This window comes from Monodon monoceros, unplaced genomic scaffold, assembly GCF_005190385.1.
Source record: "Monodon monoceros isolate NGI ecotype Baffin Bay Population unplaced genomic scaffold, NGI_Narwhal_1 Super_Scaffold_12, whole genome shotgun sequence".
Classification (NCBI taxonomy): domain Eukaryota; kingdom Metazoa; phylum Chordata; class Mammalia; order Artiodactyla; family Monodontidae; genus Monodon; species Monodon monoceros.
In genome coordinates, this window is record NW_021703768.1 from 77592205 (window position 1) to 77603656 (window position 11452).

Consider the following 11452-nt stretch of genomic DNA (forward strand, 5'->3'; position numbering starts at 1 on the left):
AGAATTTCTTAAACCCAGGGAGCATCCTCAAAAGTTTTTGTAAATGGATTACCAAGATGAGGGGCCACCAGTCTGACTAAACTCCTAAATTTAGCTGATATTCAGAGCCTGATGATAAAAAAAAAAAAAAAAAAAAATTTTTTGACCTCCTCTGAGCTAAAATGAGGGAAGGAAAAGCATTCCAACGTAGGTGAATTGGTATGTCATTCCTTTGATAACATTAAGGGGGTCACCCAATTCTTTGAGGAATTAAAAACAGCTATCCTTGTTTTACAAATCTAGTCTTTACAGGACTAGAAATGTGAATCCAAAAACGATCCACAGCCTACCAATCCTTTTACCACTCCCTAAACCTCCCCTATTTATTTTAAAAGGCCTTTAAGTATTGAGAAAGGTCAATAGAGTCATCATTATTTAAGTGTAATACTTGTACCTAGGTTTACTAGAAATCAAATAAGATTTTATTATTCCTGTTATTAAAATTTGTCAGCAAGAAGTATAACTTGATAAGATGAAACTTTTAAGTAAATTAAATGTAAATGAGATAAGAGTTTTTAGGTGAACTCTTTAGGAATAATTATGTTTTAGGACTGTCTACTTAAAATATTTTCTCTAGATTTTTGGTAACTTGAAACTGCTAAATGAAGTTAAATGATGGGAATTCATTGAATATTCAGATCATTTCCAAATAAGATACTGGAAAATTAATTGCTAAACAAGTCTAAGTTTACCTACTTTTGTCTTATTAGAGAAAAACTAAGATGTTTAGGTTCCTTGGACATGTCTTATACCCCACTGAGGAAAGAAATTAGGTTATAGAAATGTTATAAGTTTGCCAACCAGAATGTGCTGATAAGACAAACAGTTCATAATTGCTTACTTAGTTTTTGCTAGAAACTAAGATTTTTTAAGGTTAAGAATTCTAATTAAAATATGCAATTAAAACTACTAAAAATTAGTAAGTAAAATATCTTTGTATCCAAGGAAAAAGAAGGTGTAAGGAATGGAAATGTTTTTTTGTTAAGCGAAAAGAAAGTAATTTTGTCCTAAAGCTGGTTATTTCTAAATGGGGAAGAAAATAAGGGACAAATTAATATGGATATAGAAAGTTGTAGAAGATTTGTGAGAAATAAAAGAATCTTTAGAAAGGAATACTATGTGTAGTCAGGGCTAAGGTTAGAATAAATTTAAGTAAGCAAATTTTAATGTTAATATGGTACAAAACCTGACTTTGGTTTTCTCTCTGTTAAGAGGACAAAGTTTTCTTAAAATATTGATCGACTTTTTTTTTGGGGGGGGGAGGATTTTATTTATTAAAATTTTTATTGGAGTATAGTTGATTTACAATGTTGTGTTAGTTTCTGCTATACAGCAAAGTGAATCAGTTGTACATACACATATATCCACTCTTTTTTAGATTCTTTTCCCATATAGGCCATTACAGAGTATTGAGAAGAGTTCCCTGGGCTATACAGTAGGTCCTTGTTAGTTATCTGTTTTATATATAGTAGTGTGTATATGTTAAACCCAATCTCCCAATTTATCCCTCCCCCCTTCCCCCCTGGTAACCATAAGTTCTTTAACTGGTAATCTGTTATAATTTTCTTTTGAAATCTTTTATTGTCACTTTGACTAAGTGAATAAGTACTATTCTACAGTGACCCATGATACTATTTGACCAGGTGTTTTGAAACCTTTTTGATATTTTGACAAAATTTCCAAATATCAAATTCTAATTGAAGTTCTTTTGACCTCTAGCTAATTTTGGGATGCTTCAGAGAGGACCCCTGAAGCATCTCAGAGAGAGGAATAATAAACTAATTAGGCTTATTTGCTATGTTAAATTACATAGAAAGCATTGTCAAATGAGTGGCGATAAACCTTCTTAGGTTATATTGTATGGGTAAATATTATTAAAAAGATATTCTAGAAATTATATGGAATTTCTAAAAATCTGATATGTCCTAGTAAAATGTTATCAGTTATAATTCTAGTTATTATCTTTTTTTTAACATCTTTACTGGAGTATAATTGCTTTACAATGTTGTGTTAGTTTCTGCTATATAACAAAGTGAATCAGCTATATGTATACATATATCAAAAATATGGAATGCTTCATGATTTGCGTGTCATCCTTGCACAGGGGCCATGCTAATCTTCTCTGTATCGTTCCAATTTTAGTATATATGCTGCTGAAGCAAGCACTCTAGTTATTATCTTAAATGTTGTATTCACAGCATTAATCAAGTTTCTTTGTTAATTGCATTGTAATCAGATCTTTAACCGTGCCTTTTAAAGTGTTTTGTCATTTATAGACCATTATTGTTTTATTTTGATGCTTTTGCAAAAAATGCTTCATCTTCAAGAAGAGTCAGAGAAATGACTTTTTGACAAGTACAGGTTTCTGATAACTTTCAGATCATACTGCTGAACTGGGTAAGAAATTAAAGAATTCTAATGGAAAACCTGATAGCTTCATAAAACTGTTAACAGAAGATTAAGATCAAGGATTAGTCACATAGGACTGAGTGAACTGATGAATATGGTATAATTTTTGGGTTTTGTCTGAAATATTACTGGTTTTAATCTGTGTTTTCCAGATGTAAAGAAACCTTTCTCCTCAAGCTAATTATGACTTACAGCAATTTGGTAAATTATACCTTTGTAAGTAGAATTGAAACATTTTATCTTTTCTCTGTACCTGATTCCTCCAGAAATTAGAAACTCTTCTGTTCCCAGCAGGCTTGTCATCAGGTGAATAAGAAAGGCTGCCTCCTGGCAGGTGCAGGAATCTCGATATTTTGGGGAACTCAAGAGAGGAATCCACCCAAATCTATAGATATCACAAGCAGAATCTGATGGCAAACCAGATTGGTGTGGTTTTCCTGGACTTGAGAGGCCTTTTAAAAGTTCAGTTTGAGATTTCTTATAAAAAGTTCCAGCAGAGCCAACTTAAAAGAGCCTGTATGATCAATGACATTTATGTAAATGATCAGGCCAACTTTATTGAAACCAGACTTATTTTGCAAATAAGTCAGTCTTAATTTGGCTATATTTGGTAGAAATTAGGGCAGTTTTAGAGGGGGAGAATTAAATCTCAGTGGACATTAAGTAGTAGTGTTATTGTTTTTGAGGGTTTTTTGCTGTGTGTGTTTATTGCCTAAGACTCACTGCTCAGATGGCTCCTTGTTGCTCTGTTACATTAGTATAAAGTTTGTTCCTGAAGCTTAGCACAGTAATTTACCTTTGGATGAATATCAGATGCCCCATGACCTGCAACCAGGAGATTATGCATCGTCGCAGCTTTTTCAGTATGCCACTCTTCCTCCCTAACTGCAGGATACAGTTCACTTTTAAAGGGGTTAAGGTGACAGCCTTCTAAGGGTCTGAAGATGCAAGGAAAGGGCTAGATGGCAAACAGGTACACTTAATTTCCAAGTATAAAATATTCCTGGTGTGAAATTTTAAAGTGATGGAGTTGGTGAGGCGAGGCTATGGTGAGGAAAGTGAGGAAAGTTTTCTGGTACAGCAGCACTTGCCTAGGAGAGATAACAACTGAAGATGTGTTTCTTACAGCTGGCTCTGACCAGCTGAAGCTGATAAAGGACCATGAAATTGGAGAGACCCTGGCACACCAGGCTCTCAATGGTCCTAACTGAAGACTCTTCCTAAACAGTGAGCAGTGAGGTTTGTTTTAGCCAACTGTGTTTCTTTCTTTTATTGAAGTATAGTTGATTTACAATGTTGTGTTAATTACTGCTGTATGGCAAAGTGATTCAGTTATACATATATATATATATATACACATTCTTTTTTTATATATGTTATTTTATATTATGGTTTATCATAGGATATTGAACGTAGTTCTCTGTGCTCTACAGTAGGACCTTGTTGTTTATCCATTCTATATATAAAAGCTCACATCTGCTCACCCCAACCTCCCACTCCATCTTGCCCCCAACCCCGTCCCCTTTGGCAACCACCAGTCTGTTCTCTATGTCCATGATTCTGTTTCTGTTTCATACATAGGTTCATTTGTGTCATATTTTATATAGATTCCACATAAAAGTGCTATCATATGGTACTTGTCTTTCTCTGTCTGACTTACTTCATTTAGTATGACACTCTCTAGTTGCATCCATGTTGCTACAAATGGCATTATTTCATTCTCTTTTATGGCTGAGTAGTATTCCATTGTATATATGTGCCACATCTTTATCCATTCATCTGTCAATGGACATTTAGGTTGTTTCCATGTCTTTAGCCAACTGTGTTTAGACCTGTGGATCCATTCTGTCCTCTCCAGAGAGATCCAGAGTACTGGATCTCAATCCTTAGTTAGCAATAACCACATGAAACCTGCTTCTGGCTAGCACTTTAAAAACTCTTTTTCCCTCTCAGTGAACTTCTACTTCATCACTAGCTTGTGTTCCTTCATCTAGCAAGTCAGTAGACTTAGCTTTTTCTTTTTACCTATTCATCTATCCATTCCTTCATCCATTGTCCATCCATCTCTTCACTTATTATTTATTAGCTCTGGTGGTCTTTGTTTTATTTGTTGACAGGCATAAATAAATAAGTATATGTAAAGCACTGATAAGTGATAGCTACTATTATCTTATTCACTCACTGGTATCTTGTGTATATATTATAAGATCATGTCCCTGAAATATTTTAATTCTGTCTCTATTGGAAGCATACATGAATGAGTTATTGAGTTCAGCTGATAGAACGTTTCTAACCCAAGTTTGTAAGTGACGGTGTGGTGTTCAGGAAAGCCTCATTTGGCATCTAGAAAGATGGCTGGGAAGATTTTAAGCCTCTTCAGTGGGAAAGAGGCTGACATATTCAGGTCTAAGTTCAGGGTCAGACACTGACGTTCGAAAGACTCTTCATTGTGATTCTAACTTATGGACTTTTGAAAATTATAACTGACCTCTTTAAGAAAACAGGGTTAAAAGGTAGTTTGTTGGTATATGAGCATATGTAAGGCCTGTTTCCAAAGCTCAGCATGTGCCCACATGTGCCCACAGGTACACAGCCTTGGCCTTGCCCTGTAAACTCCCAGCACAGCACACAAGTGTGGGCCCTTGTTACAAAGGAAATGGCTCTATTTCTCAGAGCAAAGAGATATTGAGGACACTTCCCAGTAAGTGGTACAGAACAAGGCCCTGTTGTTTCCTAGACCTGCTGTTCTGTGTAACGGGAAGCTCCGGGTCCTGTCCCTGCCCACCTGGTCAGTTACTGCTGTAGTGGAAGCAGCCAGTCCAGGCTCTCCTGGTGAAGGCCAGCCAAGAGCCGACACCACCCTCCTCTCCTACTTGCCTGGGCTGTTGTGGCACATGTTTGAACTGGCCAATGAGGAAAGGTCATGGGCAATTTTGAATCAGCTGCCAAGTGCTGCAGAAACTTTAAGCACAGAAATGGATGGGGACCCTGAGGTCAAGACTCTAGATGCCACTGCCCTGCAGTCAGAGCACCTGCTTCTGCAGGTCAGGTTAAAGACCACTGGGGACTGCATGACAAAGATGGTAGTAGGGTCACTCAGATAGAGCCAGCAGTCCAGGCCATCACAAGCTGGGAACCAGCTCTGCTTCACGTGTGAGTTACTCCTCTTCTCATTGTCCTTTTAGTTGAAGTGAATTATTCACTTGGAATCTCTACTTTTGCCAATTCTCCAACTGGCATGGCTGCAGCTCCTTTCCCCAAACCAACACTGAAGAACCTGTAGAAGCAGGAAGGAAACATGGATTCTAAACATTAACAACAAACCACCCTCCTGCATTGTGCTTCTCCCTAAGGTTAATGGCTTGAGCTCTCATATTACTGTCAAGAGAATGTCCTTTCCTCCCCTCGAAGTTCTCCGTCTTGCAATGAGTCCAAGGAACCCCAAAGCCCACTTGGTTCAGTTGATTTCCACTGAGCCCCATCAGTGCTGATCTGGGGCCCTGTGGGTCGTGCCAGAAGTTGAACCCAGGCCCTGCTCTGTGCTGTGGTGGTTGAGGCTCAGGGGTACAAACTGTCCTGTCTGCGGCCCGTGACCGGTCCAGCAGTGGTTGTTAGTGATGCGCGGGTGGGGGAGAAGGTCCTCCTCCCCAGCCTTTTACTGATGTCACAGCTTTTTGTCAACATCTCTTTGGCGTACACACACACATTCACACACACGGCCATTACCCCCAAGGCATCCCCGTAGTTCAGGAAGACTGGCTCTAACCCTAACACACAGGTCCTCCCCAAGAAGGCCCTGTCCTGGAGCCTGGTCCAGTCCAGACTCCATTGTCCCTCATGGGCTTGTCTGCTGGCCTCCTAGGCAGCTGCTCTGACCCACTGATGTGTTCAAATAACAATGAACCTCAAAAGGGAAGGGGTCAGGGGCTCGATCTGTACACCTTCCACATAACCAGATCTAGATGAATGCTGATGGCAGCCTTTGTGACCCCCTCCACCATGTCCTGTTTCACACTTCTTTACCAGGAGGTAAAGGCCTGGAGACATCTGCTCTGGAACAAAGATCTGTTTCAAGGGCTCACTGGGACATTCAAATGATCATTCCTTTTGTTAATTTTTCTTCACCAAACAATCCATTGCATGCATTGTCATTTTATATGTGTCTGTGGTCATTTTCAGACTTACTTTGTAGGAACAGAACAATTTTTCCAAAGAAAATTTAAAGAGGATCACAGTATTAAAAACACCAAAGTAGTTCTGTTCTGGCTGAAGCAGGGGGTGACGCTGAGGGCTCTGAGCTCTGCTCTCTCGCCCTCCTGCTTTCCCCCTGCAAACCCCCTGCACTCTGAGGACACCAGCTGAACAGTATTCACATCAAGCTTAGGATCTAGAATGAGAAACCTGAGTGTGCGGCCATCAGTCAGGGCTCCTGTCTGTAAGCAGAAAAGGAGTTTATTACAAAAACAGTGAATAGGTCGCCACCCCCCTGGGAGGGACAGAGGACAGGTTTGCAGGGAGCAGCCCCACATAACAACACCGTGAAGACAGTGCTGTGACTGGGCACAGGGACCACGGTTCACCCCACTGCCACCACTGAGCCTGCACACAGGGCCCTGCTGCTGGAGCTGCGGCCACGGGGCCCCTGGAGGGTCCATCTACCTAGGATGGAGCCTGCAAAGTCCTTGCTTCTTCACTCTTCCAGCTTCTGAGTCATGGTCTGGGGCAAGAGTGTCCCGTTGGAGGACGTTGTACCACGTGCCTGCACTTTAGCTTTGAGGAAGACTGAGAAAGTGGGTATTTGGCATTTTCAGCCTCTATTAATGTGAGATGGATCTATTTTAGGAGGTTGGAAATTCTCCAAAAGGAGAAGGAGGTTCAGATGCTGGGGGAGAAGAAGGATGACAAATGTCCACTGCAGTAGCTCTGGCAAGTTGCTTTATTTCTGAGCATCATTCCTCTAGGAAAGACAATGGCCCTTCTAGGTCATCCATCCATCCATCAGCAAATGTTTCTTGAGAGCTGTTTAGTTATCTATTGTTTCATAACAAACTACCCCAAAGCTCACTGGCTGAAACAACCATTTTAATATATCTCATGATTTTGTGAGTTGGGAATTTAGGAAGGGCTTAGATTATCTGAGAGATTCTTTGCTCCATGTGGAGTCAATCGGGGTCCTTTGGGACATTCACAGGGTAGCCGATCAGACCTGGAGCGTTCAAAACAGCTTCATCCATTTGTCTGCCTCTTTGGGATGGATGGCTGGAAGGCTGGGCTCAGCTGGCCTCATCTCCCTCCCCACGGGGACTCTCTGCATGGACTCTCCAGCAAGAGAGCTGGACTTCTTATGTGAACGCTCAGGGCTCCAAGAGACCAAGTTCTCCTTAAGAACTTGGAGCTGTCATAATGTCACTTACACTGTATTCAATTGGTCAAAGCAGTCTCAGGCTAGCCCAGATTCAAAAGGAGGAGAAATAGACTCTGTTTTTTTTTTTAATTTTAATTTTTTAAAAATCTATTTATTTATTTTTTGCGGTGCACAGGCCTCTCACTGTTGTGGCCTCTCCCGTTGCGGAGCACAGGCTCCGGACGCGCAGGCCCAGCGGCCATGGCTCACGGGCCCAGCCGCTCCGCGGCATGTGGGATCTTTCCGGACCGGGGCACGAACCCGTGTCCCCTGCATTGTCAGACGGACCCTCAACCACTGCGCCACCAGGGAAGCCCTAGACTCTGTCTCTTGATCGGAAGTGTCAAAGAATTTGCAGCCATCTTTAATCCACAATAAGAACCAACTATGGGGCAGGCATATATAGGAGCAGGGCATACAAAAATAAATAAGACGTGGTCCTGTCTTCAAGATGCTCAGTCATATAAGGTTACATGAAAAGCAAACAAATGAAAGCAGTAAATGAGATCAATGCGAAGATGCATTGTAGATTGCGAAACAACGCTAATATGAAGGATTAGCTCTAAAACCAGGATACAACAAACTCTTCTAATGCTCTCAAATATCAGAAGTCATTTATTGACCGGTTTACCAAGAATCAGGAACTCAGCTAAGAGTTTTCCTGGCATAACTGTCCCCAATTCTCAGGCCAACTCTACTGCTGCAACTTCTACACGGTAGAATCAATGCTTCTTGTTTAATTACACAACATCTTTGGATCTTGCTTTATATCAGCACCCATCACTCTCTGCTCATGGAAGCTATTTAATAGATGCTTCTCAAGATAGCCACACAGGCTACTTAAGAAGAGATTTTCAGTTTACAGTCACCCACCCAGTTATTCCTTGAAGGCTTGGATTTCTCCCTCTCGTAATTATTGCTTTAACCTCCTGAGCCACGCAACAGCAAATTTTTAAGGCTACAAGGCTGAGAGTTGAAGACATATCTAAAGGTACAAAATTTAAGTTCCTACTGTGTAAAGAGAACGAGACAACAGACCACTTTGTGCAAATACAGTTTCTGCCTCAGAGAACAGTCACTCAGACAAGACTTTAAAACTGTACATTTACCTGATTGATAAAGTGACATGGAAAGATAGACAAAATTAGATTGTAGAAAATTTGAAAAGTAAAAACACAAAAGAAGTTACTCATAATCTCATCATCCAAAAATAGTACTAGTGGGCTTCCCTGGTGGCGCAGTGGTTACGAATCCACCTGCCAATGCAGGGGACACGGGTTCGAGCCCTGGTTCGGGAAGATCCCACATGCCGCGGAGCAACTAAGCCCGTGCGCCACAACTACTGAGCCTGTGTTCTAGAGCCTGTGAGCCACAACTACTGAAGCCTGCGCTTTAGAGCCCGTGAGCCACAACTACTGAAGCCCGCGTGCCTAGAACCCATGCTCCGCAACAAGAGAAGCCACCACAATGAGAAACCCACGCACCTGAAGGAAGAGTAGCCCCCGCTTGCCGCAGCTAGAGAAAAGCTCACACGCAGCGACGAAGACCCAATGCAACCAAAAATAAATAAATAAAATTTATTTAAAAAAATAGTACTGTTAACATTTTGATTGATTTCCTTCTGGGTATTTACTTATTCATTTTCACTTACTGAAAGTAACAAATTTCATTTTTTAAAGGGCAGTTTTAGGTTTACAGAAAAATTGAGCAGATAGTAAAAATATTTCCCTTCCATCCTCCTTTCCTGTCCTATTCCTAACATTCTGCATTAGTCGGCACAGTTGTTACCATTGATGAAGCAATTTTGAAACACTTATTAACTAAAGTCCATCATTTCCACTAGGGTTCACTCCCTGTGCCGTGCGGTTCCATGGGTTTTGACCCATGCATAAGATCATGCATCCACCGTGACTGAGTCACACCGATTAGGTTCCCCATTTCTCTTTTGTATTGTCAGATCCAACCAGAATACACTTTAGCACGCAGCTGTTCTCTGTTTTTCACGTCAGAGCCTAACAAGCCTTCCTTTACCGTATTGCCCTCTGCCTCTGCACGCCGATAAACTCAAACACCATAGGAGGCACCAGCCTACAGGTAACCATTCCCCTGCATTAATACTGTGGACGGGTTCTTCCCTCATCATATGGGATCTTTAAAAATCGGTTCGTGGAAATAGCTTTCCACGATCTAGATAACATTCAAGGAAGAACAAACACAACAACAACAAAAAGGTTTAGAAGAAACAGCGCTGTGTGGCGTCCCCCAGCACCTCCCAGACAAAAGGCTTCCGTCTGAGGCTCGTGCTGAGCGCCAGTTTCCTCGTGGCTGCCCGGAACCCGCAGCGGGGGATGGGCCTTCCCTGGAGGCCAGGGAAGAGGGGGTTGGCCGGCTCTCCGCTTCCTTGCTTCTCCGGGAAGCACTGCGCCTCAGCACCACTCCCCCTTCATTGCCATCCATCTGCGCCCCTCGGAGCCTTCAGATGTAAACCCGGCACTATTTCCTTTCGCCTTTAGGACTGGTTGGCTTCGTGGGGAGACGAGCAGTGGCGTTGGTGGAAGTGAACTCGGGCCGTGTGGGACGACTGTAAGGGACATGCCCGTCGGATTACCCGACCAGGTCAAGCTGCTTTCCGGGAAACTTCAAACTGTGGAACGCTGTCCGGAAAGTTTTCACCGGAGGGTGAAAGCCTGGCAAGGTCCCTCTGCCAGCTGGCATGTAGAAGTGTGCGCCAGGATTAATGAGCATAATAGTACTTTGTTGTGGTGGTGGTGGAAGTGATATAACCCTGACGCTCTGCATCTGAAGACCCCGGAGCCCGTCCACACGGCCTCCTTCACCGCTCACGTTAGCCCACAGCTCAGCGCCGCGTTCCTGCAACGCGGTGGCAAGCGCGGAATCCCCGAAGTCCTCAGAGCTGGCGCCGCCGTCCGTGGTTCCTTGCGTCTGTCACGTGTTCCACAGCTGGTATGTGCCAGAACTGGACGCTGTCTCCGGGACAGCGCTTTCCTCATCCCTCACCCCCGCCCCGCACTTAAGAATGGGCCAGGCCCGCCCCTCACACCCGGGTGCATCCCATCCAGAGATGCCTGTGCAGGCTCCACCCGTGGGGCCCCTCATGGCACCGAGAGCCCCCCTGAGAGGCCTTGTTTGTTTTCGCCGCCAGAGTCCAGTCTGTCCCCTGACCTCTGACCCAGAACTATTTGTTCCAACCATTCCCAGCCTGTTGCCCTGGCTCAAAACAAAGTGGATGAAAGGTCTTTCCTCAAGCCCTGCTTTCATGCTCAAGGGGTCAGTGAGAATGAGTGGTGTGGTCATGTGGTTGATGAATCATTTTGGCCCTGAAACGAACAGTAAAATACACTCTAGTTCAGGGCCTAGTAGGGTGTTGACAGCTGAGAGGCGGTAGAGTAAACGATAGGAGCATAGTCTTTGGGCCAGAGGGACCTGGGCTTGAGCCTGGCTTTGACTCCTCTGTGCTGTGTAATCTTAGGCAGACCTCTTAACCTCTCTGGGCCTCAGTTTCCTCATCTGTAAAACAGGGCTGATCATAGTGCATCTCTTATACAGCGTTTGTGAGGATCACATGAAAACAACAACAAC

The 11452-nt window shown here is 42.8% G+C and overlaps 1 non-coding gene across 1 annotated transcript; it reads right to left on the reverse strand.

Annotated features, from left to right (window-relative positions):
• Window positions 1-2099: 2099 nt before the first annotated feature.
• Window positions 2100-2205, reverse strand: LOC114893551. The gene has a single exon (XR_003792968.1). It is a non-coding gene; the product is annotated as a U6 spliceosomal RNA (small nuclear RNA).
• Window positions 2206-11452: the final 9247 nt, after the last annotated feature.